At 31.4% G+C, this 27,964-nt stretch overlaps 1 protein-coding gene across 2 annotated transcripts in view; it reads left to right on the plus strand.

Annotated features, from left to right (window-relative positions):
• The window catches only part of LOC129757282 (syndecan), a 152,379-nt gene that overhangs the window by 119,396 nt on the left and 5,019 nt on the right, over window positions 1-27,964 (plus strand). The gene's annotated exons all lie outside the window — the stretch shown is intronic.

Below are 27,964 nucleotides of genomic sequence, written 5' to 3' on the forward strand. Positions count from 1 at the left end.
TCCTCGATTATTGATTCGAGTAGCCGAATATCTCCTCGTAGGCTGAGTATTGGCATGAACATTCACATTACCATTTAGCAACTTCACAATCCCAGTTATAATATCCTGAATATCCGGATTCGAATTCTGCCGTCCATTGTGCAGATTATTGGCCATTATAAAAGGCGGGGTGTTTGGCGACTTTCCAGTCAAGTTCATCGCCACGTTCTTATTGTACTGGTAGGAATCATCCAGTAGATCTTTCCCACTTCGCTGCTTCACCAATGCGGCAGCAGGTTTCACATCCTGATCTACCTCATTGTGATTGTCGAATATCAGAAAATCTTTGCCGCGACCCTCGACATTGTTCAGTATGGGCAAGGCCGATCGTTTCGATTTGCTTGCGCTTGCGTCGTTTTCGCAATCCGCGTTTGCATCCGAGCAAATTGCAGCCGCGAAATGCGCCGTAACGAGCAAACCCATCAAGCTGCAAACGTACGCCCGATGAATGAGCATGGCCAGGGGAAACTGTTTGGATGACATTTTCTATTTATGTGTTTCTTGTTGTTTGACTTAAAGACTATGTGTGTTCGAAAGATTGCAAAATTCCTTCCTTCTCTTTTGTTTTAAGGCTGATTTTACTTTCATTCAACGACGAGGAACTTCCTTTTGACTCGTTTCGTTTCGACTTGAGCGCGAAATCTCAATTGTGAAACAATTTCACACTTTAATCGTCGCGTTAATTTGTCTTATTGTGTCTTAGAGTAGTGATTTTAATCTTGTTTTCTTTAATTTTGTTTTTTCTTTACGTGTCTTTTTTTGGTTTGATGGCAATTTTTGTGTTTTACTTTTTAGTAGTTAGCGTGTGGCTACGCTTCGCCGACGCGTCGTTGATGACGGTAATCAGTGATGGCGGCAATAATTGATGCAGACGTCTTCGCGATGGCTCAGCCGGGTGCTTTTTTCGCTGAAGAAGTTTCTTTGTTTCCTACCAATACTCTGCCAGGATGCTGTCGGATGATCATCTTCCGAAGATTTCATTTGGAACGGAAAAGCGATGTCGTACAAGGCTTGGATCCTGAAATGAAACAGAAAGCAAGAAATTCTATCAGAACTGATTAACGATTCTTCAAATTAGGAAAAAATATGATTAATGTCTTTCAAAATTGTACCACGAATAGTCGAGAGACTTCAATGCTGGTTAACGTAGCCTAAGCGACGAACCTCAAAGTTTCTATTCCCTATTTGATTTCTCATCCATCCACATTTCATCGCCCATGTCCGGGTAAACAATTAAAAAATATCAAAACTCCATGCCCTAGGGCAAGGTACGGTAGCCTCAGTCATCCGTATCTCCGAGGGTATGTCTTCAATGGCCGTTCCTTGCCATGGCGGACATTTCCAAAGACGAGACTCATAGACGGATTGATCAAACTAATCTCAGTTGGTAGTCGTCGTGCGCCATGTTCAGTGTTCATGCATGCATGCACGAATGATCGATTGGTTCGAATCAATGGCCACTGGCTGGAGGCCGGGAGGCCCGAAGAAACCATTTCTCTTCGCTCTGAATCTGCTCTGGTTATGGTGCCTCGATCGGGGGAGAAATTTCTTCGTATGTTGCTGTTTTGTGTCATTTATTTTTCGTTGAACAATTCCACAAGTGGGAAAGTTTTTTTCTTCCCCAACCCCTCCTCTTTTGATCACACGTGACGTGACAGTTGAGTAACATCATCGGGAGCTCACGCATTTTTTAGAGCGGCAAAACGTGAGCCCGCCGGGGTCAATAACTGAGATGAGTGCGGAAGGAATGCTTTAATTACCGACTTGGAATGTTCAGCTAATTACAGGGTTTAACTCACAATTCAAATGAAATCGTATTATGCGAACTAATGATGCTTGAATTTGGTTTAATTATGGCCATTTTAATGTGTGATTGATTGATTGTAGATTCTTCATTGTTTTTTTTATTTTAAGGAGCTTTGTTTTTGATGGCTTTTTGTAAAAAGAAAAATATCATATACCTACTCTCATTACTTTTGTTGGTTATTTTTACAGTAAAAAAATCGCTGTCAATTTCTAAAACGATTTATTCAGTCCTCATTTAGTGCAACGAGTTTTTATTTCAAATGGAAGTTTTCATAGAAAATCTAAATTTGTCATTCCAAATTCATTAGCAGTTATACTGAAAATCCAACAAAATAGCATCGTATGATAGTATTTTTTTGGCAGTAACATCTATAAAAACGAACTACGAGAAAACTCGTTACACAATAAAGATATTCAATATAAAAAATCATAGTCAAAAACCAGTCAAGTGTAAAGATATGATTGTGATTGATATGCAGTTTAAGTAAAAAACTTAAATTCGGCTTGAGAATATTGAGACAACAATTTCAGCCTCGGACTCTGAGCAATGGTTCTTTGAAATATGGAATCAAAATTTCCAAATGACTTCGAAAATTGAAATCTTTAAAATTTATAACTGAACATGAAAACTGAATCAGGAATCAATCAGATTGAACTGTTCCAACTATTTATTTGTATGCAAGTGTAATGAAAAGTTATCAAAACGTTTAAATTCGACCCCAGATTTTGAATTTTGTGAGACCGCTTTCCCGAATTTCATTTTTTTTTTAATAAAAAATTCGTTAGTTTTATTTATAAGATTATAGATACTAAACATTCGGATTGAAAGATGAATTTTCATTTTAAAGCTCCCAATAGCCAAAATTAACACATAATATTGACAAAATTGACAAAATTGACAAAATTGACACAATTGACGAAATTGACAAAATAAACAAAATTAACTAAATTGACAAAATTGACAAAATTGACAAAATTGACAAAATTGACAAAATTGACAAAATTGACAAAATTGACAAAATTGACAAAATTGACAAAATTGACAAAATTGACAAAATTGACAAAATTGACAAAATTGACAAAATTGACAAAATTGACAAAATTGACAAAATTGACAAAATTGACAAAATTGACAAAATTGACAAAATTGACAAAATTGACAAAATTGACAAAATTGACAAAATTGACAAAATTGACAAAATTGACAAAATTGACAAAATTGACAAAATTGACAAAATTGACAAAATTGACAAAATTGACAAAATTGACAAAATTGACAAAATTGACAAAATTGACAAAATTGACAAAATTGACAAAATTGACAAAATTGACTAAATAGACAAAATTGACAAAATTGACAAAATTGACAAAATTGACAAAATTGACAAAATTGACAAAATTGACAAAATTGACAAAATTGACAAAATGACAAAATTGACAAAATTGACAAAATTGACAAAATTGACAAAATTGACAAAATTGATAAAATTGACAAAATTGACAAAATTGACAAAATTGACAAAATTGACGAAATTGACGAAATTGACAAAATTGACAAAATTGACAAAATTGACAAATTGACAAATTGACAAAATTGACAAAATTGACAAAATTGACAAAATTGACAAAATTGACAAAATTGGCAAAATTGACAAAATTGACAAAATTGACAAAATTGACAAAATTGACAAAATTGACAAAATTGACAAAATTGACAAAATTGACAAAATTGACAAAATTGACAAAATTGACAAAATTGACAAAATTGAAAAAATTGAAAAAATTGAAAAAATTGACAAAATTGACAAAATTGACAAAATTGACAAAATTGACAAAATTGACAAAATTGACAAAATTGACAAAATTGACAAAATTGACAAAATTGACGAAATTGACGAAATTGACAAAATTGACAAAATTGACAAAATTGACAAAATTGACAAAATTGACAAAATTGACAAAATTGACAAAATTGACAAAATTGACAAAATTGACAGAATTAACCAAACTGATAAAATTGACAAAATTGACAAAATTGTCAAAATTGTAAAAATTGTCAAAATTGTCAAAACTGTCAAAATTGTCAAAATTGTAAAAATTGTCAAAATTGTCAAAATTGTCAAAATTGTCAAAATTGTCAAAATTGTCAAAATTGTCAAAATTGTCAAAATTGTCAAAATTGTCAAAATTGTCAAAATTGTCAAAATTGTCAAAATTGTCAAAATTGTCAAAATTGTCAAAATTGTCAAAATTGTCAAAATTGTCAAAATTGTCAAAATTGTCAAAATTGTCAAAATTGTCAAAATTGTCAAAATTGTCAAAATTGTCAAAATTGTCAAAATTGTCAAAATTGTCAAAATTGTCAAAATTGTCAAAATTGTCAAAATTTTCAAAATTGTCAAAATTGTCAAAATTGTCAAAATTGTCAAAATTGTCAAAATTGTCAAAATTGTCAAAATTGTCAAAATTGTCAAAATTGTCAAAATTGTCAAAATTGTCAAAATTGTCAAAATTGTCAAAATTGTCAAAATTGTCAAAATTGTCAAAATTGTCAAAATTGTCAAAATTGTCAAAATTTTCAAAATTGTCAGAATGGTCAGAATGGTCAGAATGGTCAAAATTGTCAAAATTGTCAAAATTGTCAAAAATGTCAAAATTGTCAAAATTGTCAAAATTGTCAAAATTGTCAAAATTGTCAAAATTGTCAAAATTGTCAAAATTGTCAAAATTGTCAAAATTGTCAAAATGATCAAAATTGTCAAAATTGTCAAAATTGTCAAAATTGTCAAAATTGTCAAAATTGTCAAAATTGTCAAAATTGTCAAAATTGTCAAAATTGTCAAAATTGTCAAAATTGTCAAAATTGTCAAAATGATCAAAATTGTCAAAATTGTCAAAATTGTCAAAATTGTCAAAATTGTCAAAATTGTCAAAATTGTCAAAATTGTCAAAATTGTCAAAATTGTCAAAATTGTCGAAATTGTCAAAATTGTCAAAATTGTCAAAATTGTCAAAATTGTCAAAATTGTCAAAATTGTCAAAATTGTCAAAATTGTCAAAATTGTCAAAATTGTCAAAATTGTCAAAATTGTCAAAATTATCAAAATTGTCAAAATTGTCAAAATTGTCAAAATTGTCAAAATTGTCAAAATTGTCAAAATGGTCAAAATTGTCAAAATTGCCAAAATTGACAAAATTGTCAAAATTGTCAAAATTGTCAAAATTGTCAAAATTGTCAAAATTGTCAAAATTGTCAAAATTGTCAAAATTGTCAAAACTGTCAAAATTGTCAAAATTGTCAAAATTGTCAAAATTGTCAAAATTGTCAAAATTGTCAAAATTGTCAAAATTGTCAAAATTGTCAAAATTGTCAAAATTGTCAAAATTGTCAAAATTGTCAAAATTGTCAAAATTGTCAAAATTGTCAAAATTGTCAAAATTGTCAAAATTGGCAAAATTGGCAAAATTGGCAAATTTGTCAAAATTGTCAAAATTGTCAAAATTGTCAAAATTGTAAAAATTGTCAAAATTGTCAAAATTGTCAAAATTGTCAAAATTGTCAAAATTGTCAAAATTGTCAAAATTGTCAAAATTGTCAAAATTGTCAAAATTGTCAAAATTGTCAAAATTGTCAAAATTGTCAAAATTGTCAAAATTGTCAAAATTGTCAAAATTGTCAAAATTGTCAAAATTGTCAAAATTGTCAAAATTGTCAAAATTGTCAAAATTGTCAAAATTGTCAAAATTGTCAAAATTGTCAAAATTGTCAAAATTGTCAAAATTGTCAAAATTGTCAGAATGGTCAGAATGGTCAGAATGGTCAAAATTGTCAAAATTGTCAAAATTGTCAAAAATGTCAAAATTGTCAAAATTGTCAAAATTGTCAAAATTGTCAAAATTGTCAAAATTGTCAAAATTGTCAAAATGATCAAAATTGTCAAAATTGTCAAAATTGTCAAAATTGTCAAAATTGTCAAAATTGTCAAAATTGTCAAAATTGTCAAAATTGTCAAAATTGTCAAAATTGTCAAAATTGTCAAAATTGTCAAAATTGTCAAAATTGTCAAAATTGTCAAAATTGTCAAAATTGTCAAAATTGTCAAAATTGTCAAAATTGTCAAAATTGTCAAAATTGTCAAAATTGTCAAAATTGTCAAAATTGTCAAAATTGTCAAAATTGTCAAAATTGTCAAAATTGTCAAAATTGTCAAAATTGTCAAAATTGTCAAAATTGTCAAAATTGTCAAAATTGTCAAAATTGTCAAAATTGTCAAAATTGTCAAAATTGTCAAAATTGTCAAAATTGTCAAAATTGTCAAAATTGTCAAAATTGTCAAAATTGTCAAAATTGTCAAAATTGTCAAAATTGTCAAAATTGTCAAAATTGTCAAAATTGTCAAAATTGTCAAAATTGTCAAAATTGTCAAAATTGTCAAAATTGTCAAAATTGTCAAAATTGTCAAAATTGTCAAAATTGTCAAAATTGTCAAAATTGTCAAAATTGTCAAAATTGTCAAAATTGTCAAAATTGTCAAAATTGTCAAAATTGTCAAAATTGTCAAAATTGTCAAAATTGTCAAAATTGTCAAAATTGTCAAAATTGTCAAAATTGTCAAAATTGTCAAAATTGTCAAAATTGTCAAAATTGTCAAAATTGTCAAAATTGTCCAAATTGTCAAAATTTTCAAAATTGTCAGAATGGTCAGAATGGTCAGAATGGTCAAAATTGTCAAAATTGTCAAAATTGTCAAAAATGTCAAAATTGTCAAAATTGTCAAAATTGTCAAAATTGTCAAAATTGTCAAAATTGTCAAAATTGTCAAAATTGTCAAAATTGTCAAAATGATCAAAATTGTCAAAATTGTCAAAATTGTCAAAATTGTCAAAATTGTCAAAATTGTCAAAATTGTCAAAATTGTCAAAATTGTCAAAATTGTCAAAATTGTCAAAATTGTCAAAATTGTCAAAATTGTCAAAATTGTCAAAATTGTCAAAATTGTCAAAATTGTCAAAATTGTCAAAATTGTCAAAATTGTCAAAATTGTCAAAATTGTCAAAATTGTCAAAATTGTCAAAATTGTCAAAATTGTCAAAATTGTCAAAATTGTCAAAATTGTCAAAATTGTCAAAATTGTCAAAATTGTCAAAATTGTCAAAATTGTCAAAATTGTCAAAATTGTCAAAATTGTCAAAATTGTCAAAATTGTCAAAATTGTCAAAATTGTCAAAATTGTCAAAATTGTCAAAATTGTCAAAATTGTCAAAATTGTCAAAACTGTCAAAATTGTCAAAATTGTCAAAATTGTCAAAATTGTCAAAATTGTCAAAATAGTCAAAATAGTCAAAATAGTCAAAATTGTCAAAATTGTCAAAATCGTCAAAATTGTCAAAATTGTCAAAATTGGGAAAGTTGGGAAAATTGTCAAAATTGTCAAAAGTTTTCAATTTAATCATTATTGTCAAAGATTTGTTGTTGATTTCTTTCACATGCGAGGGGATTTTTCTTGACAAATTTTTATGATGCGCTTATTCTTTAGACTTATTGCAATTGCTAAGAGGTTTTCCTCACCTCCTTCGAAGCTTTCGCAAATCAAGGTCAAATATTTATCGGTTTCGAATCACGATCAGCCAGTTTGACCCTAAATCATCAAACAATCACACCTTCACAGTGGTGAATCGCCATTATCAGCTGGCTGTCACCATACTTAGCTTCGTGGTGCGTTTGCCGCAATGTGTCACTCGCGCCGCGCCACAGCAATTGCACAATTCCAAGTTTGCCATATCGAATCGTGGCGTAAGTGAGCAACCAGCAGCTTTTTTTTCGGTACCTCATATGAGGGACACACCGTTAAAGTTAGCGATAATTTTTTGCCCTACAACTTCAGCAATAACAACAACAGTAACGACAATAAGCAACTTCACTTCATACTACATTTCATCGATGACTTAATAATCGCTTGGGCCATACGCAGGAGGTACACGAACTCGTGTTCGACAATTTTGTCATCGCTATTTGGCACCAGTTGTGGTTTGAACCTTCTTACTTATTTGGAATTGCCGGAGAAATTTTTATTCGCATGTTTCATAATAGGACCGGATGAATCATTTGCTGCGGATTGTTAGATTCGAAGCGAGGAATTTCGATCAAGCAAAAGTGGTGTGTCAATAATTTTTCAATGCAACCTTCATAAAAATTAAAAAAAAAAGAAATGATCAAAACATTAACAATTTTAAATCTGTAAATTATTAATTCTATGCTCTAAATAAGAAATTTTGTAATATGACGTGTAATTTGCTTATTTTTCTTCTGTCTTAAGATCACGATATTCTAGAAAACGTTTATTCATACATAGTTGGGAAAATCACTGGTCGTTTGAATCCGGATCAAGAAAAATAATACAATCTTTTTAATCATCCGAAGAAATTCAACGTCAAACTTGAAAACGGAACCACCAGATGACGTATGTAGGTACGCGTTTGGTTAAAATTTCGTTCGGTTTTTTTCTTCATCTGAACAGATCCGTCTTCTGCTCTGATGTGCTTATGGCCTATGGGGAGGGGTCTCCATTTTTTTCCTTCATTTTCTTGACGGAGGGAAAATCCACTACCCTTGGACTCGTAAACAGCGATGAATCGTCAACAAAGCGAAGCGGACCCACGAAAGACTAACACGGATCCATACAATATTTATGCTACCTTGTGCTCGACTGGAAAAAAAAACTGAGTCAGTCAGCTGAGTTGATTTAAAAAACCGGCAAGTGTACTCTTGGAGTTTTGCGTAACAAATTGCAACCGCTCTGCCTGTCCGCCTTCGTCTATGCAATCATTTGTTTGTTGCCGAGTTTGTTAGTTTGTTTTGTTTGTTTAGGTGTGTGGTTAGTCATAGGTTATTAAGGCTCTCTTGAATACAAATCAGTGACAATGTTGGAGCAATTATGATGCACTTATGCCACCTTGCGTAAAGTGGAGCTAGACTTTTTTATTCGAGTTTTATCTGCGCTAACCTGAACGAGTTTATTTTTCGATTGTGAAGGAACTTTAAGCAACTTGTAAACATTATGCTAAGTTTGAGAAGATGATAATGTTAAAAATTCAATTTATTATACTTTAAATGGGATGAGTTATGATTTATGAATACCGTTAATACTTGGAAATTTTTAATTAAATAAGGGAACAGCATTTTGGTGTCTATGATTCAATAACTGATTTTGGAAGATTTAGGCGTCCTGAATTCAAATCATTCGTCAGCTTTTCTCTATCGCCTTTAGTTTTGGAGAAATGTCGAAATTTTAAAATTGATCAAATTTAAATTAAATCGATTTTTGATGAATGAAGAATTTTCAAACCCACACGAGAACTGAAAACAGATTTTGGGGAACTTTGATCACTTGGTTAACTTTGATCAACATGAATTTTTTGCAGATAATCATCATTAACTAAGTCTAAAGTTAAAATATCTGAAAACTGTTTTCTACGTTTGAAATTTGTACCTCTTGGTGGTCGAGTGGTTAGCGTGGTACGACGGTAATCGCTGGTCCTCTGATGGCATGGGTTCGATTCCCATCTCGGTACTGGGTGTTTAATGTTAATCTTAAGTTGGCCACGTCATTTATTCAGTCTGTAAAGCCTAAATCGGCTAAGACGGTGTTTGTCTTTTAGAAAGCCTATAAACTGAGTTTCAAATAGGTTAAATTTGTTTTGTAGTTGGAGTTTTTTTATATCACTTAAAATGAAGTTTTAAAATTCTAAAATATCTGTTTTTTTCGAAGACTCACAAACAAACACCTTTTTTGGTAAAATGATAGCATTTAGAAGCAAATAGTTTGTTTTATATGAAAGTGTTACTTTTTTCCTTTGTATAAGCATAGTTTTAGAGTTATTTATATGGTCATTCAATGATAATTTTTGGATATTTAAAAAACGGAAATTTTCTATGAGAAAGCTTGTATAGAACAAATGCTTAAAACCCTATCAAATGGTTAAGTTTGAATAAAAAAAGGAACATAGGAACAGTGGGAGGACCTAGGGAATTGCATGAAGGTAAAATTTCATTTGTTTTTGAAGCCATAAAATATTGAGAAATGTTTTTAATTTTTGCCCCTAAATATATGCAGCAAATTGTTCATCTTTTGATTTTATTTGTTTTTGAAAGAAAACTTTGAAATGTTGAATTGAGTCCAAACAAAAAACTACTGTTAATGCTAGAAATAGCAATTTAATATTTTGGATGCGATTCATCTAGTCCTGAATCAGCACAACGAGTTTTAATTTTGTATGGAAATTTGTATGGGAAAACAAAAATTTTCATTCAAAAACCGACAGTACCCCTGTACTGAAAGTTTCAAAAATTATAACTTTGGATGAAAAATATCTCTTGATTTTTGTATTCCAGAAAAGATATTGAATGTTATACAAATTATTGCGTTTTTGAGTGTTTTTTTGAAAACTGTTTAACCGTAGGATGAGAACAAAAAATCTCAAAAAACTGCTTTGCATTGCCAGAAAATTTATTGATTTTTAAGCTTTGCTAAAATATTTCTTCATATTATTAAAAGGGTTGGAAACAAAGTCTGCCATTTTTAAGTAGTTTTCAATGGATTCAATTTTTTGTTTGTTTTGAAATGGTTATAACTTTTTTCATGAAACTCGTAGCTGCTTGTCATGTTAGCAAAAAATGAAGCTTAAGAATAGTCAAAATCATCAGATATCAAGGACCCAACTATTCGTTATACTAGGTCGTCATTAAGCTATTGGATCATAAGGTGGTCAAATCATCATGCCGTCATGTTGTCAGACTATCAAGTTCAATGGTCGTCAGGTTTTCAAATCGCAATTAAATCGTTGAAAAAGCTCTCAACCTTCAAGCTAACTCTTCAGAAGAACTTCTTGCCCAAATAATTTTGCTCTACCAAGAATTAAATGTTCAAGAACTGTAGAAGTAAATGCTAGGGTTTAAGGAACTTGCCCATGGATGACAGTTGATGTTAAGGAATGGATGAAAATCAAAGATAATCTGTTTGCAAAACAGAAAAGAAATCCATTCGACATAAACACACGTAACTTATTGCGACATGCATCACGAAAACTTAATTTGGTTAGGCAAAATGCAAAAAAAGCCTATTACAGTAATTTGTTCAATGAATCTAACTGTAAAAATATGTGGAAATGCCTCAACAGCCTATCAGGAGATAAATCGGAAGAACATGACACATTGAAACTGATAGTTAACGGAAATCTAACTAGTCATGAAACCCTCAATACCTTCTTCAGTAGCATCGGCCCCCAGCTAGCCTCCACAATTACGAGCCAGCGAAACGCCAATCGATTTGGAACATTTTATAAAAAGCCACTATGAGTTTTTCCCGAAGTTGTAGCGAGATGTTTTCAATGAAAGGCTGATGTCATGCTGAAGCTACAAGCAACGCAACACGTTCACACGTTCCAATAAGAAAGCGTTGCAACGCATTGGTATGTCATGCTGGCGCGACATGTCGCTTTGAAATTCCCTACAAATCATCACTTATCTACATCTGATAATGCTTTAAATCGTCTCCTTTCTTTCGGGAGCCATCAAAAACTCATCAAATCACGACCCGGATTGAAAGAATGCCGAAATTTGAACCGACAAAATTACTTGTTTTTTTTGCCGGAACTAAGAATTCATGAACATTTTCTCGCCGATTAAGATATTTTTTAGTTTATTATCACAAGTTCGGACAGATCTTCGTACTATTGTGCTTAAAACCCGGAATCACTGCTTCAAATCGAGAAAAAACAATATTCCCATTGGATTTCCTACTTGTCGCGCTACAAAACACACTGGCATCAGATTTGTCGCGCTTTTCAAAGCGCTCAGTATGACTGGTCTGCGCTTTTTCCATGGAGATCAAATGAGAGCTGGTCTGTCGTGTGAACGTGTTGCTTTGCTTGTAGCTTCAGCATGACATCAACCAAAGTCTATCTACGGAGAAATATTCGGACTGTTTGAGGTCCAAGGTTGAAGTGAACAATTACAGGCCGATTTCAATTTTGTCTGCTTTGAGCAAAATTTTCGAACAGTTACTGGTTACTAGAATTACATAATTCTTCTCTACCCAAAGCGTTCTATACGACTGTCAGTATGGATTTCGAGAAGGTTCTAGTACGACAACAGCCACTTGTGAACTTTTTTTAGATGTCTATAAATCCTTAGACCAAAAAAAAAACCTCACAGGACTTCTGTTTCTCGACCTTAAGAATGCTTTTGATACCATCGACCACGAAATGTTGATCGAAAAACTTGCATTCTATGGGATCAGAGGTAAGCTGTTAGAAATACTGGAAAGCTTTCTTACCGATAGGAGCCAATATGTGTCTGTGTAAATGGAGTTAAAAGCTGCAATCAATCACTGAGAGTTGGAATTCCTCAAGGCAGCAACCTTGGTCCTCTTCTATTCCTAGTGTACATCAATGACTTGTCTAATCTCAACCTAATTGGTAAGCCCCGTTTGTTTGCTGACGATACATCAAGGTCATCAGGCAATCAGACCTCATGGTCTTCAATTCGTCAAATTGTTCAGTTTTCAGGACGCTGATCGGTCATACACCGGCAGTCTAGCCGGTAGATTGTCAGAGTCTCAAGTTTTATAGTCTTCCGATCATTCAATAGCCATCAAGCTGTCGATATTGTCTAAGGTCTTTAAGGCAACAAATCGTCAGACCATCCCGCCATCAGGACCTTTGAATAGGAGGATCTCAATCTTTCTGATCACAAGGACGTCAAGTCATCAGGCGTCTAGGCCAATTGGTCTTTAGATCATCAGAACATGAGTGTCAACTATCTGTCGCACCGTCAAGTCATCAGACGGTCAAGTTGACAAGTGATCAAGTTCTCAAGTGATCGATCATCAAGCCATCATCCCTTGACGTCTTCAATAGCCTGAGGCAACCAGATCGTCAAGTGATTAGACCATCAGATTATCAGACCCTCATTTTCGACAGATCTGGAAGTCTGCCCGAAAGCTCAAGTATCAAGTAATGTTTTGGTAGTTTTTTTAAGATTGTTCAATTTATGAGAAAAGATAAAATAAATTATTTCCTAGCTTAAAAATTGAGTGAAACTCGAACCAATATTTTGGATATTGAAACCTTATATTTCTGTTGTTGAAGTTTTAAATTTTGTGAATAAGAACGGAACAATATATCTCATTCTAGCTAATGGATGGTAATTTAAATTTTGACTCACAGATAGAAAGAAATCTTCAATCAGTTCTGTGCGAAAGTTAAAAAAAAAAAAAACAAAATAGGATTGTGCGAACGCAATTACACCTTCTAATCGACAGGTCTTCGCAGCAACCAATAATTCTCAATTAATTGCCCGTTGAGCAATTGATGCTTTGCCACAAGTTAATGATGTTTGCATCTTTTATTTTCTTTCCTTTTTCTCTGTCTTTCTCTGAGTATCTATCTTTAACGGAGAAGTTCTTCTAGCAGCAGCATTCATTCCGAAATGATTCCGGTGCTAGTGGTGAACGTGGAACTATTAAATCCGGAAACACTTCAATTATCAGCTATTTTCGGCGCATTTTCAAATCAACTCTACCCGGCTCGAATCATCCAATTTTCGGAACCAATTTTGGCTTTTGGCTTAACAGTTTGCATACAGCTCTGTTCTAATAACCTAATTTTAGGCAGTTATAAAGAATACTTTCACTTTTTGTTTCCCAGAACCTTGGAGATAACGGATGAATTTATGAAACTGGAATTAATTGTTACCATTAGATGTGTGATTTTGTAATTGAAATGCATCAAGGATAACGTTTGAAAAGTTTCGAGCCTCATCTGTAGTATTAATGTTCAACTGAACAACAGAAAACTTGAATGAATCTTGGAAAATGATAAACTTGCGTTCCACTTTTTTTTTCAATGTAGTATCTAATACATAGAACATGCATTGCAGATACTACTACGGCCAGGCCAACCATGTGATGATAAACGCAAAAGATACAGGAACATTTAAAACAGATTAAAAATAATACAGGACGAGCTCACCAAATCACAGAAACACTCTGACGACGAATTATTCAGAACGAAGAAATAACTTCAACTTAGGTTAAAATATCTGAGAACGTGTCTTGATTGGATCAGATAATGTTGGGGAAACCGCCGGTTTTTGCTTCTTCGGATGGCCCACTGTTCCAGCCAGAGTACGGTTGGTTCCATTTCTCGAACTTTAATCACTGCTTTAATCAACATGAGAGCACTGACTTAGTGTTAAAAACTTGATTTCTACATTTAAAATTTTCCTGTCAAAAAAAAATCGTCCGCTTTCTTCGCACACAGCTTACCAAGTTCTTGAAGAAGAATGATTCACACTCGTCTTGGGAAAATCTTGAAAACATTTCGCATAGCAAAATTTTCAAAATGTGCTACAAGTGTCAAAATTTCAACCACGTTTTCCCAACACGAGTGAACTTGCTCTAAGATTGTGAAAAAAAATCATTTGATAATAATCAACAGCAATAGCAATTTGGCAAGTTGTTTACAAACTTAGTTAGCTCTCCTCAGGAGTCTCAAAACGAAGCCAATCGAAAACTTGCGCCCAGCAGATGCTGCCCCAGATAAACGTTGAGCAGGTTACATGATTTTTTTCTCTTCGTCTCGAACCTATCTCGAACACCTTAGCTCCCCTCCATTGCGCCAAATCAACTCTGGCACAGGTAGAAGATGCGCTGCGTGTAGCAGCATTAATCGAAACCGTTCAATTTCCCAAATCATTAATATTACCAATAAAAAAAACCTCATACACACTCACGTGTACACATTATAGCTCAGGTGCCCATCGATCGATGGATCTTTTTCTCGAATTTGCTTTCACTCCTTCCTAGATGCTGCCAAACCAACCACCCAGTTAGATTTTCTACGGTTTATTTTGGCGAATTTGTTTTCTTTCTTTCGAACAATCGATCGAGGCAGCGGCATTTCACACTCTTGAAATCGATTTTAATAACAGTTTATTGATATGCATTCCGCCATATATGAACCATCGATGGTCTCCGTTGTGGATTTATCTTTTTATTAAGCCAACAAAGCGCAATGCGTTGCATCATGGGTCATGTAACAGTTGTTTTGCGGAGCGATTCATCACGTTGAGAAAAATGTGAAGGTTTTTCTGCTGATCTGTTATTAGCTTGAAAGATGAAAATCTATTGAAATGAAATTGTAAAATCCAATTAAAAGTATTCAAAAATCGTTCCACACGACGAATCCAAACCCTTGAATACAAGCCAGGTTTTTTGCCCGCATTTTAACGGCCGAGAAAATCCAGGCTATTTTATCAAGCAACAAAGTTTCTAATTCCACATTTTTTGACCCCAAATACGGGCTATATCCGGAAAAATTTGGACAAACCCAGGAGTAATTCAGTAATAATCAAGAAGAAAAACACTTCGAACTAACATTTTCACTGTAACACATGCTAATGTAATATTTATGAAACCATGGAATAACAATTCCTTTTTTGGCATCTTTTAAGAAATTGAAGTCGTAAATACATTGGTGAATCAATAGCTTTTATTATTAAAATAGTGTAAACAGTTTTAAACATATTTTTCATTTTTTTTTGGGAAAATAATAATTGTATTTTTTATGGGTTAAAATAGTCTGAAATCCCAAAGTTAGTCCCAAACATGTAAAAAAATGGTTGCAGTAGAAGGCTACACATCAGATTCACGTCGAACTTCTCAGTTCACAAAAATGACGAAAATGACAAAAATGACAAAAATGATAAAAATGACAAAAATGACAAAAATGACAAAAATGACAAAAATGACAAAAATGACAAAAATGACAAAAATGACAAAAATGACAAAAATGACAAAAATGACAAAAATGACAAAAATGACAAAAATGACAAAAATGACAAAAATGACAAAAATGACAAAAATGACAAAAATGACAAAAATGACAAAAATGACAAAAATGACAAAAATGACAAAAATGACAAAAATGACAAAAATGACAAAAATGACAAAAATGACAAAAATGACAAAAATGACAAAAATGACAAAAATGACAAAAATGACAAAAATGACAAAAATGACAAAAATGACAAAAATGACAAAAATGACAAAAATGACAAAAATGACAAAAATGACAAAAATGACAAAAATGACAAAAATGACAAAAATGACAAAAATGACAAAAATGACAAAAATGACAAAAATGACAAAAATGACAAAAATGACAAAAATGACAAAAATGACAAAAATGACAAAAATGACAAAAATGACAAAAATGACAAAAATGACAAAAATGACAAAAATGACAAAAATGACAAAAATGACAAAAATGACAAAAATGACAAAAATGACAAAAATGACAAAAATGACAAAAATGACAAAAATGACAAAAATGACAAAAATGACAAAAATGACAAAAATGACAAAAATGACAAAAATGACAAAAATGACAAAAATGACAAAAATGACAAAAATGACAAAAATGACAAAAATGACAAAAATGACAAAAATGACAAAAATGACAAAAATGACAAAAATGACAAAAATGACAAAAATGACAAAAATGACAAAAATGACAAAAATGACAAAAATGACAAAAATGACAAAAATGACAAAAATGACAAAAATGACAAAAATGACAAAAATGACAAAAATGACAAAAATGACAAAAATGACAAAAATGACAAAAATGACAAAAATGACAAAAATGACAAAAATGACAAAAATGACAAAAATGACAAAAATGACAAAAATGACAAAAATGACAAAAATGACAAAAATGACAAAAATGACAAAAATGACAAAAATGACAAAAATGACAAAAATGACAAAAATGACAAAAATGACAAAAATGACAAAAATGACAAAAATGACAAAAATGACAAAAATGACAAAAATGACAAAAATGACAAAAATGACAAAAATGACAAAAATGACAAAAATGACAAAAATGACAAAAATGACAAAAATGACAAAAATGACAAAAATGACAAAAATGACAAAAATGACAAAAATGACAAAAATGACAAAAATGACAAAAATGACAAAAATGACAAAAATGACAAAAATGACAAAAATGACAAAAATGACAAAAATGACAAAAATGACAAAAATGACAAAAATGACAAAAATGACAAAAATGACAAAAATGACAAAAATGACAAAAATGACAAAAATGACAAAAATGACAAAAATGACAAAAATGACAAAAATGACAAAAATGACAAAAATGACAAAAATGACAAAAATGACAAAAATGACAAAAATGACAAAAATGACAAAAATGACAAAAATGACAAAAATGACAAAAATGACAAAAATGACAAAAATGACAAAAATGACAAAAATGACAAAAATGACAAAAATGACAAAAATGACAAAAATGACAAAAATGACAAAAATGACAAAAATGACAAAAATGACAAAAATGACAAAAATGACAAAAATGACAAAAATGACAAAAATGACAAAAATGACAAAAATGACAAAAATGACAAAAATGACAAAAATGACAAAAATGACAAAAATGACAAAAATGACAAAAATGACAAAAATGACAAAAATGACAAAAATGACAAAAATGACAAAAATGACAAAAATGACAAAAATGACAAAAATGACAAAAATGACAAAAATGACAAAAATGACAAAAATGACAAAAATGACAAAAATGACAAAAATGACAAAAATGACAAAAATGACAAAAATGACAAAAATGACAAAAATGACAAAAATGACAAAAATGACAAAAATGACAAAAATGACAAAAATGACAAAAATGACAAAAATGACAAAAATGACAAAAATGACAAAAATGACAAAAATGACAAAAATGACAAAAATGACAAAAATGACAAAAATGACAAAAATGACAAAAATGACAAAAATGACAAAAATGACAAAAATGACAAAAATGACAAAAATGACAAAAATGACAAAAATGACAAAAATGACAAAAATGACAAAAATGACAAAAATGACAAAAATGACAAAAATGACAAAAATGACAAAAATGACAAAAATGACAAAAATGACAAAAATGACAAAAATGACAAAAATGACAAAAATGACAAAAATGACAAAAATGACAAAAATGACAAAAATGACAAAAATGACAAAAATGACAAAAATGACAAAAATGACAAAAATGACAAAAATGACAAAAATGACAAAAATGACAAAAATGACAAAAATGACAAAAATGACAAAAATGACAAAAATGACAAAAATGACAAAAATGACAAAAATGACAAAAATGACAAAAATGACAAAAATGACAAAAATGACAAAAATGACAAAAATGACAAAAATGACAAAAATGACAAAAATGACAAAAATGACAAAAATGACAAAAATGACAAAAATGACAAAAATGACAAAAATGACAAAAATGACAAAAATGACAAAAATGACAAAAATGACAAAAATGACAAAAATGACAAAAATGACAAAAATGACAAAAATGACAAAAATGACAAAAATGACAAAAATGACAAAAATGACAAAAATGACAAAAATGACAAAAATGACAAAAATGACAAAAATGACAAAAATGACAAAAATGACAAAAATGACAAAAATGACAAAAATGACAAAAATGACAAAAATGACAAAAATGACAAAAATGACAAAAATGACAAAAATGACAAAAATGACAAAAATGACAAAAATGACAAAAATGACAAAAATGACAAAAATGACAAAAATGACAAAAATGACAAAAATGACAAAAATGACAAAAATGACAAAAATGACAAAAATGACAAAAATGACAAAAATGACAAAAATGACAAAAATGACAAAAATGACAAAAATGACAAAAATGACAAAAATGACAAAAATGACAAAAATGACAAAAATGACAAAAATGACAAAAATGACAAAAATGACAAAAATGACAAAAATGACAAAAATGACAAAAATGACAAAAATGACAAAAATGACAAAAATGACAAAAATGACAAAAATGACAAAAATGACAAAAATGACAAAAATGACAAAAATGACAAAAATGACAAAAATGACAAAAATGACAAAAATGACAAAAATGACAAAAATGACAAAAATGACAAAAATGACAAAAATGACAAAAATGACAAAAATGACAAAAATGACAAAAATGACAAAAATGACAAAAATGACAAAAATGACAAAAATGACAAAAATGACAAAAATGACAAAAATGACAAAAATGACAAAAATGACAAAAATGACAAAAATGACAAAAATGACAAAAATGACAAAAATGACAAAAATGACAAAAATGACAAAAATGACAAAAATGACAAAAATGACAAAAATGACAAAAATGACAAAAATGACAAAAATGACAAAAATGACAAAAATGACAAAAATGACAAAAATGACAAAAATGACAAAAATGACAAAAATGACAAAAATGACAAAAATGACAAAAATGACAAAAATGACAAAAATGACAAAAATGACAAAAATGACAAAAATGACAAAAATGACAAAAATGACAAAAATGACAAAAATGACAAAAATGACAAAAATGACAAAAATGACAAAAATGACAAAAATGACAAAAATGACAAAAATGACAAAAATGACAAAAATGACAAAAATGACAAAAATGACAAAAATGACAAAAATGACAAAAATGACAAAAATGACAAAAATGACAAAAATGACAAAAATGACAAAAATGACAAAAATGACAAAAATGACAAAAATGACAAAAATGACAAAAATGACAAAAATGACAAAAATGACAAAAATGACAAAAATGACAAAAATGACAAAAATGACAAAAATGACAAAAATGACAAAAATGACAAAAATGACAAAAATGACAAAAATGACAAAAATGACAAAAATGACAAAAATGACAAAAATGACAAAAATGACAAAAATGACAAAAATGACAAAAATGACAAAAATGACAAAAATGACAAAAATGACAAAAATGACAAAAATGACAAAAATGACAAAAATGACAAAAATGACAAAAATGACAAAAATGACAAAAATGACAAAAATGACAAAAATGACAAAAATGACAAAAATGACAAAAATGACAAAAATGACAAAAATGACAAAAATGACAAAAATGACAAAAATGACAAAAATGACAAAAATGACAAAAATGACAAAAATGACAAAAATGACAAAAATGACAAAAATGACAAAAATGACAAAAATGACAAAAATGACAAAAATGACAAAAATGACAAAAATGACAAAAATGACAAAAATGACAAAAATGACAAAAATGACAAAAATGACAAAAATGACAAAAATGACAAAAATGACAAAAATGACAAAAATGACAAAAATGACAAAAATGACAAAAATGACAAAAATGACAAAAATGACAAAAATGACAAAAATGACAAAAATGACAAAAATGACAAAAATGACAAAAATGACAAAAATGACAAAAATGACAAAAATGACAAAAATGACAAAAATGACAAAAATGACAAAAATGACAAAAATGACAAAAATGACAAAAATGACAAAAATGACAAAAATGACAAAAATGACAAAAATGACAAAAATGACAAAAATGACAAAAATGACAAAAATGACAAAAATGACAAAAATGACAAAAATGACAAAAATGACAAAAATGACAAAAATGACAAAAATGACAAAAATGACAAAAATGACAAAAATGACAAAAATGACAAAAATGACAAAAATGACAAAAATGACAAAAATGACAAAAATGACAAAAATGACAAAAATGACAAAAATGACAAAAATGACAAAAATGACAAAAATGACAAAAATGACAAAAATGACAAAAATGACAAAAATGACAAAAATGACAAAAATGACAAAAATGACAAAAATGACAAAAATGACAAAAATGACAAAAATGACAAAAATGACAAAAATGACAAAAATGACAAAAATGACAAAAATGACAAAAATGACAAAAATGACAAAAATGACAAAAATGACAAAAATGACAAAAATGACAAAAATGACAAAAATGACAAAAATGACAAAAATGACAAAAATGACAAAAATGACAAAAATGACAAAAATGACAAAAATGACAAAAATGACAAAAATGACAAAAATGACAAAAATGACAAAAATGACAAAAATGACAAAAATGACAAAAATGACAAAAATGACAAAAATGACAAAAATGACAAAAATGACAAAAATGACAAAAATGACAAAAATGACAAAAATGACAAAAATGACAAAAATGACAAAAATGACAAAAATGACAAAAATGACAAAAATGACAAAAATGACAAAAATGACAAAAATGACAAAAATGACAAAAATGACAAAAATGACAAAAATGACAAAAATGACAAAAATGACAAAAATGACAAAAATGACAAAAATGACAAAAATGACAAAAATGACAAAAATGACAAAAATGACAAAAATGACAAAAATGACAAAAATGACAAAAATGACAAAAATGACAAAAATGACAAAAATGACAAAAATGACAAAAATGACAAAAATGACAAAAATGACAAAAATGACAAAAATGACAAAAATGACAAAAATGACAAAAATGACAAAAATGACAAAAATGACAAAAATGACAAAAATGACAAAAATGACAAAAATGACAAAAATGACAAAAATGACAAAAATGACAAAAATGACAAAAATGACAAAAATGACAAAAATGACAAAAATGACAAAAATGACAAAAATGACAAAAATGACAAAAATGACAAAAATGACAAAAATGACAAAAATGACAAAAATGACAAAAATGACAAAAATGACAAAAATGACAAAAATGACAAAAATGACAAAAATGACAAAAATGACAAAAATGACAAAAATGACAAAAATGACAAAAATGACAAAAATGACAAAAATGACAAAAATGACAAAAATGACAAAAATGACAAAAATGACAAAAATGACAAAAATGACAAAAATGACAAAAATGACAAAAATGACAAAAATGACAAAAATGACAAAAATGACAAAAATGACAAAAATGACAAAAATGACAAAAATGACAAAAATGACAAAAATGACAAAAATGACAAAAATGACAAAAATGACAAAAATGACAAAAATGACAAAAATGACAAAAATGACAAAAATGACAAAAATGACAAAAATGACAAAAATGACAAAAATGACAAAAATGACAAAAATGACAAAAATGACAAAAATGACAAAAATGACAAAAATGACAAAAATGACAAAAATGACAAAAATGACAAAAATGACAAAAATGACAAAAATGACAAAAATGACAAAAATGACAAAAATGACAAAAATGACAAAAATGACAAAAATGACAAAAATGACAAAAATGACAAAAATGACAAAAATGACAAAAATGACAAAAATGACAAAAATGACAAAAATGACAAAAATGACAAAAATGACAAAAATGACAAAAATGACAAAAATGACAAAAATGACAAAAATGACAAAAATGACAAAAATGACAAAAATGACAAAAATGACAAAAATGACAAAAATGACAAAAATGACAAAAATGACAAAAATGACAAAAATGACAAAAATGACAAAAATGACAAAAATGACAAAAATGACAAAAATGACAAAAATGACAAAAATGACAAAAATGACAAAAATGACAAAAATGACAAAAATGACAAAAATGACAAAAATGACAAAAATGACAAAAATGACAAAAATGACAAAAATGACAAAAATGACAAAAATGACAAAAATGACAAAAATGACAAAAATGACAAAAATGACAAAAATGACAAAAATGACAAAAATGACAAAAATGACAAAAATGACAAAAATGACAAAAATGACAAAAATGACAAAAATGACAAAAATGACAAAAATGACAAAAATGACAAAAATGACAAAAATGACAAAAATGACAAAAATGACAAAAATGACAAAAATGACAAAAATGACAAAAATGACAAAAATGACAAAAATGACAAAAATGACAAAAATGCAAAAATGACAAAATGACAAAAATGACAAAAATGACAAAAATGACAAAAATGACAAAAATGACAAAAATGACAAAATGACAAAAATGACAAAAATGACAAAATGACAAAATGACAAAAATGACAAAATATGACAAAAATGACAAAAATGACAAAAATGACAAAAATGACAAAATGACAAATGACAAAATGACAAAAATGACAAAAAAGTGACAAAAAATGACAAAAATGACAAAAATGACAAAAATGACAAAAATGACAAAAAAAATGACAAAAATGACAAAAATGACAAAATGACAAAAATGACAAAAAAATGACAAAAATGACAAAATGACAAAAATGCCAAAAATGACAAAAATGACAAAAATGACAAAAATGACAAAAATGACAAAAATGACAAAAATGACAAAAATGACAAAAATGACAAAAATGACAAAAATGACAAAAATGACAAAAATTACAAAAATTACAAAAATTACAAAAATTACAAAAATTACAAAATTACAAAAATGACAAAAATGACAAAAATGACAAAAATGACAAAAATGACAAAATCATTTTCCCAATCCTAATTTTAAATATCTCAAGTTGAAAACTGTGTCATCTAAAACGTTTGTTTTAGTTGAGAAAAATTACTTCTGAAGCCGATATCTGAATAATTATTCCATTATTATTCGCGGCTCTTATCTGGATTCTGTTAATTGAATTGAAGTATGAGTGTTGAATTGAAAAACTCTTGTATTGGAGAATGTTTACGATGGTATTTTTGTATGTTTCACAAATATTAGATGAACTTAAATACGATGAACTGACCATTTTGCGATCATTTTAGAACCGCAATTTAGAAATTCCCTCAGACGTTTATTCATATACTTGTACAGTTTCTACGAAGTTTCGTCTAAAGTTATTGTTGACTACGGCAGTTTGACCACATACCTAGACAAAACTCTATGTATTAATTGCATTTTTTTTCACATCTTGTTATTTATTCAAACTGCTCGAGTTTATAAATGAAGCCAATATGAATATCTTGTCCATATAAAGTAAAGTGGAAGCAGTACATTAGATCGAATCTTGCACCATAACCTTTACAATTAGTTAAAATACGCACATTACGAAGATCAAAATCTCCCCGACTCTCATTAGTTATGATTCTGGATAACGTCAAAGAAAAAAACATTAATTGCATCATTTGTTTCCTTCGTACCAAGCTACATACGTAGATCGCTATCCGGAAATCTGCCAACCTTCATTTCCCTCACTAATAACACCGCCCCGTGAGATGAAAATGCGCGAAAGTAGCATCACTTCGTTGCAGGTGAGAGCAAAACAAAACGTATCGTCCACATATGACGTTTCGAATATCTTTGGATAAATGGGGGAAGTGCTTAAGAAAGCCTTTTTCCAATATCAAAAGCAATACCGAAGCGAAACCTTGAACGGAAAATCCACTTCAGGAAGTGGTAGTTCAGGGAAGCTAACCTGACACGTGTTTTATACTATATAGGATGATGATGATGAACGAACAGCAACCCATCATTTATTCATCTAATTCAACGATTCTCGGCTATTAAGCAGCTTCCAATACGTTATTGTTGCATATCTTCGGCTTCGGCTGGCGTCCATCTCCGTCGGCCTAACGTGCTGTTGATGAATGACGATGGAACAATGCAGACGACGATCATAATCAGCCGACGAAGCACCGAGTCCAAAAGGGAAAAACAAAAGAAAAAACTTTCTTTTCTTTGCTGTGCGCGAGTGGGAGAATTCACACATGTGAGTGCTTATTTTGGATCGGTGTAGTTGCTCCACGTTTCGGAAAGCCGAACACCACCACATTGCTTGCATTGCATATCGCAAAAAAAGTAATTATTTCAAGTTCCTCAATTCACGGCCGGTGTATGGTATAACTTTTCCCGATGTTTGTACTCTAGCGGTCGGTGGTGGAATTTGTTTTGCCACAAAATTAATCGCATCAATGCAATGCGCTGCGAACAGCCAGAAAAAAACCACACACCCGTGCGGAATGATCGCGCCGCTAAATAATATATAGTAATTTCGAGCTGTGGAAAATTGTGGGATGGAAAACTTAATGGCCTAGGCCGGAACTTTGTTTTGTTTTCCATTTACTTTTCTTCGGCTTCCCTCATGGCTGCTGCTTAGTTAAAAACAAAAGCTCTTCGACGCTGAAACTGGTTCCGGTGGATGATATAAATACCTACCGTCAGCATGCATAGATCTCGCAGCCCATAAAAAACAGAAACCGAGATGTCTAAATTGTACCAAACGTGATAATAACACCTGAGAAATCACGTGCAACCACTTCGTTTTGAATCAGCATTGTGGTTTAATTTTGGAAAACATAAGGGAATAATCTGTGAACAAAATAAAACCGTATGCAAAACTTTGTAATTTTACATTTGATCAAACTTGAATTGAAACTTAAAGTATACTTGAACAACTCAGATTCACTTAACCCTTTCCTTCCCATGGGATCACAGGTGAATTACGATTGGCTTTTCTAAGGATGCGGTATGTCAAAAATATTGTCATATTATTGTAAATATTATCAGAAATTCATGACAACTATAGAAATCAATACATCCACAGATAAACTCTTATGCAAAAAGTGGCATTCTCGGTTGGTGTCACCATTGACTAAAAATTTAAAACCATCTGACCCTTCCCCCTCCCCACAAAGCTGCTTACTCTATGCCTACAATGTGCGATAACATGCATTACGCCAAACATGACATGATTACTTGTGCCAGCTTTTGCAAGAAAACTCGATCTGTAAAGCAAAATGGTGTAGTACCATTACATCAATGGCCGATTTAGGGGGGGGGGGGGGGGGTGCAATGGTGATCATATTTCCTACTTTAAGTTCTACTTAACTATTTTGAATAATTTCACCTTTTTTAGAAATTCGACCAATTGGCAATACTGAGTCTCTCTTTTGAGCTACAATCCCATTTTGTGTATCATATTTCAAATTTAAATTAAATATTTTTTTAAAAGATAGTACCGAAGTTTTAAACAATTGATTCTGAGGTACATAATAGTTCTATTAAGAAATGACCCTATATAGACCCTGTACAGAAGTAAATATCCTAAATTCATTTTTTGACACTCATTTTCTGATGATCTGAAGACCAATTGGTCTAGTAGCCTGATGACTTGACGTCTTGATGATCAGACAGATTGAGGTCCTCCTATTCAAATGTCCTGATGGCAGGATGGTCTGACGATTTATTGCCTTGAAGACCTAAGACAATGTCGACAGTTTGATGACTTGGCTATTGAATGATCGGAAGGCCATAAAACCTGAGACTCTGAAAATAATCTACCAGCGTTCTTCTCTTACAACATAACGGACTACTGATCTAAAAAGTTGACTGACGAGCGACTACTTGAAGGCTTGACGACCTGACAACTGGATGCCTAGTCGAATTGATAACATATATGCTTGACAACCTGCCAACTTGACTAACTGAAAACCTGATGATTTAACGAGTGGAAGATCTGATGACCTTATGGGACGAGACGACGATTTAAGGGCTTGATGAACTGAAGGCTGGTTTAGTTTTAGTTCACGAATTGTATCCCAAGGCACGGTGCCCCCTTCCACAGTTATTCTGGTCCATGGGTACAAAGAGAAAACTCATGATATACGTGTAAACCTCCTACTCCCTATACTTCACTTGGGGCCACAGATCTTGTTCCCACCTCGAACTGTTAAACACACTATGCAGCAAAAGTGGGAGATCTATTCACGCTAGTGCGCTCCAAGGCAATACTCATAGACTAGACGAGATCACATTCAGCTAACTCTCTCATCCTTATAACTCGAAGTCCAACCTCCCCTCTAACGACTTGACAACCGAGTTCCTCGTAGGGACTCGAGATTCCCGAATCAAACCTCTCCTCTGCATGACTCAAGGCCCGATCTCTCCTCTAGCGACTCGGGATTTGACCTCTCCTCGAGGTAAACATTTATACCTCTCCTCTTGTTGATTAAATGCCTAATCTCTCCTCTTGCGACTTGATACCCGACCTCTTATCGAGAAGAATCGGTGTTGACCACGCAAACCTCTCCTCCTGAAGACTCGAGGTTTGACTTCTCTTCTAACGACTTGAAGCCTGACCCCTTATTTCCAGGATTCGAGGTTCGCCACCTATATGCCCGTCGTGTGTCGAACGAGATCAGCTTATCCTAGACTCGCGCCTGTCACAGCACACGCGCGGGACTTAACGCAACTACTCGGGATGATTCCCGATGAAGACGACATTCTACTGCGACTCGAATGGCTCACCCGGTGTCGAGAGCCACTCTACTCGTGGGTATTCCCCCCGATCGTGGAATAATCCTTTTCCAACGATTTCCACTGCAAAGAAGATCAAGTCTTATCCTCGCAGCTCCGGACGTTGGGATCCGCACTACTCGGATACTCCCCTAAGGTGCAGCATCCTACGCATGAACACAAGGCATTTGCTATACAGATATTGTCTTATATTTGTAGCTTGAAACCCTGGGGTCGGACGTGCTTTACTCGACAGTCCCCCATTGAAGGGGGCAGTGTAGTCGACCATTGTTTGGTCTTCTTGTATCCCTTTGGCTGGCAACCCTAGAATTTTTGGTCCGTGCCTGTCACGGCACACATTCGGGACTTTGAACGCTAAAACTCGGATGTTTCCCGACATTGACGATATCCTACACCGACTCGAGAGGCTCAAAAGCCTCTCTACCCGTAGGTATCCCCCGACAGTGGTTTACCCCGCTTTTTACAAGGTCCGCTACGAGAAAGATATTGTCTTATCCCCGCAGTTTCCTTCGTAGAAAGCGGCTCTACTCGGATACTCCCCGGCGGTGGGGTATCGTACACAGGTTCGCGGCGCACTCGTGACCTCCACTACGCTGAAGATGATGCCGAATCTTTGTAGCTTCAATCAAAGGACCGGACGCACACTACTCAGATGCTCATCGGCAATGGAATCTTATACACCTTTCGCGGAATGCCGTTGACTCCAGCTCCTCCGCAGGGCAGTCATGATCCGGCTGAACCCATCGCTGACCACATCCTCTGCACCACGTTATCTACTGTGGTGTTGGGCCCACAGATGGCAAGTATGATGGTAAGTACCGCCGCAAACCTCGGACAGGCAAACACCACGTGTTCGGGTGTTTCGTCTTGCTCACCACAATCTGGGCAA

This window comes from Uranotaenia lowii, chromosome 3 (assembly GCF_029784155.1).
Source record: "Uranotaenia lowii strain MFRU-FL chromosome 3, ASM2978415v1, whole genome shotgun sequence".
NCBI lineage: Eukaryota > Metazoa > Arthropoda > Insecta > Diptera > Culicidae > Uranotaenia > Uranotaenia lowii.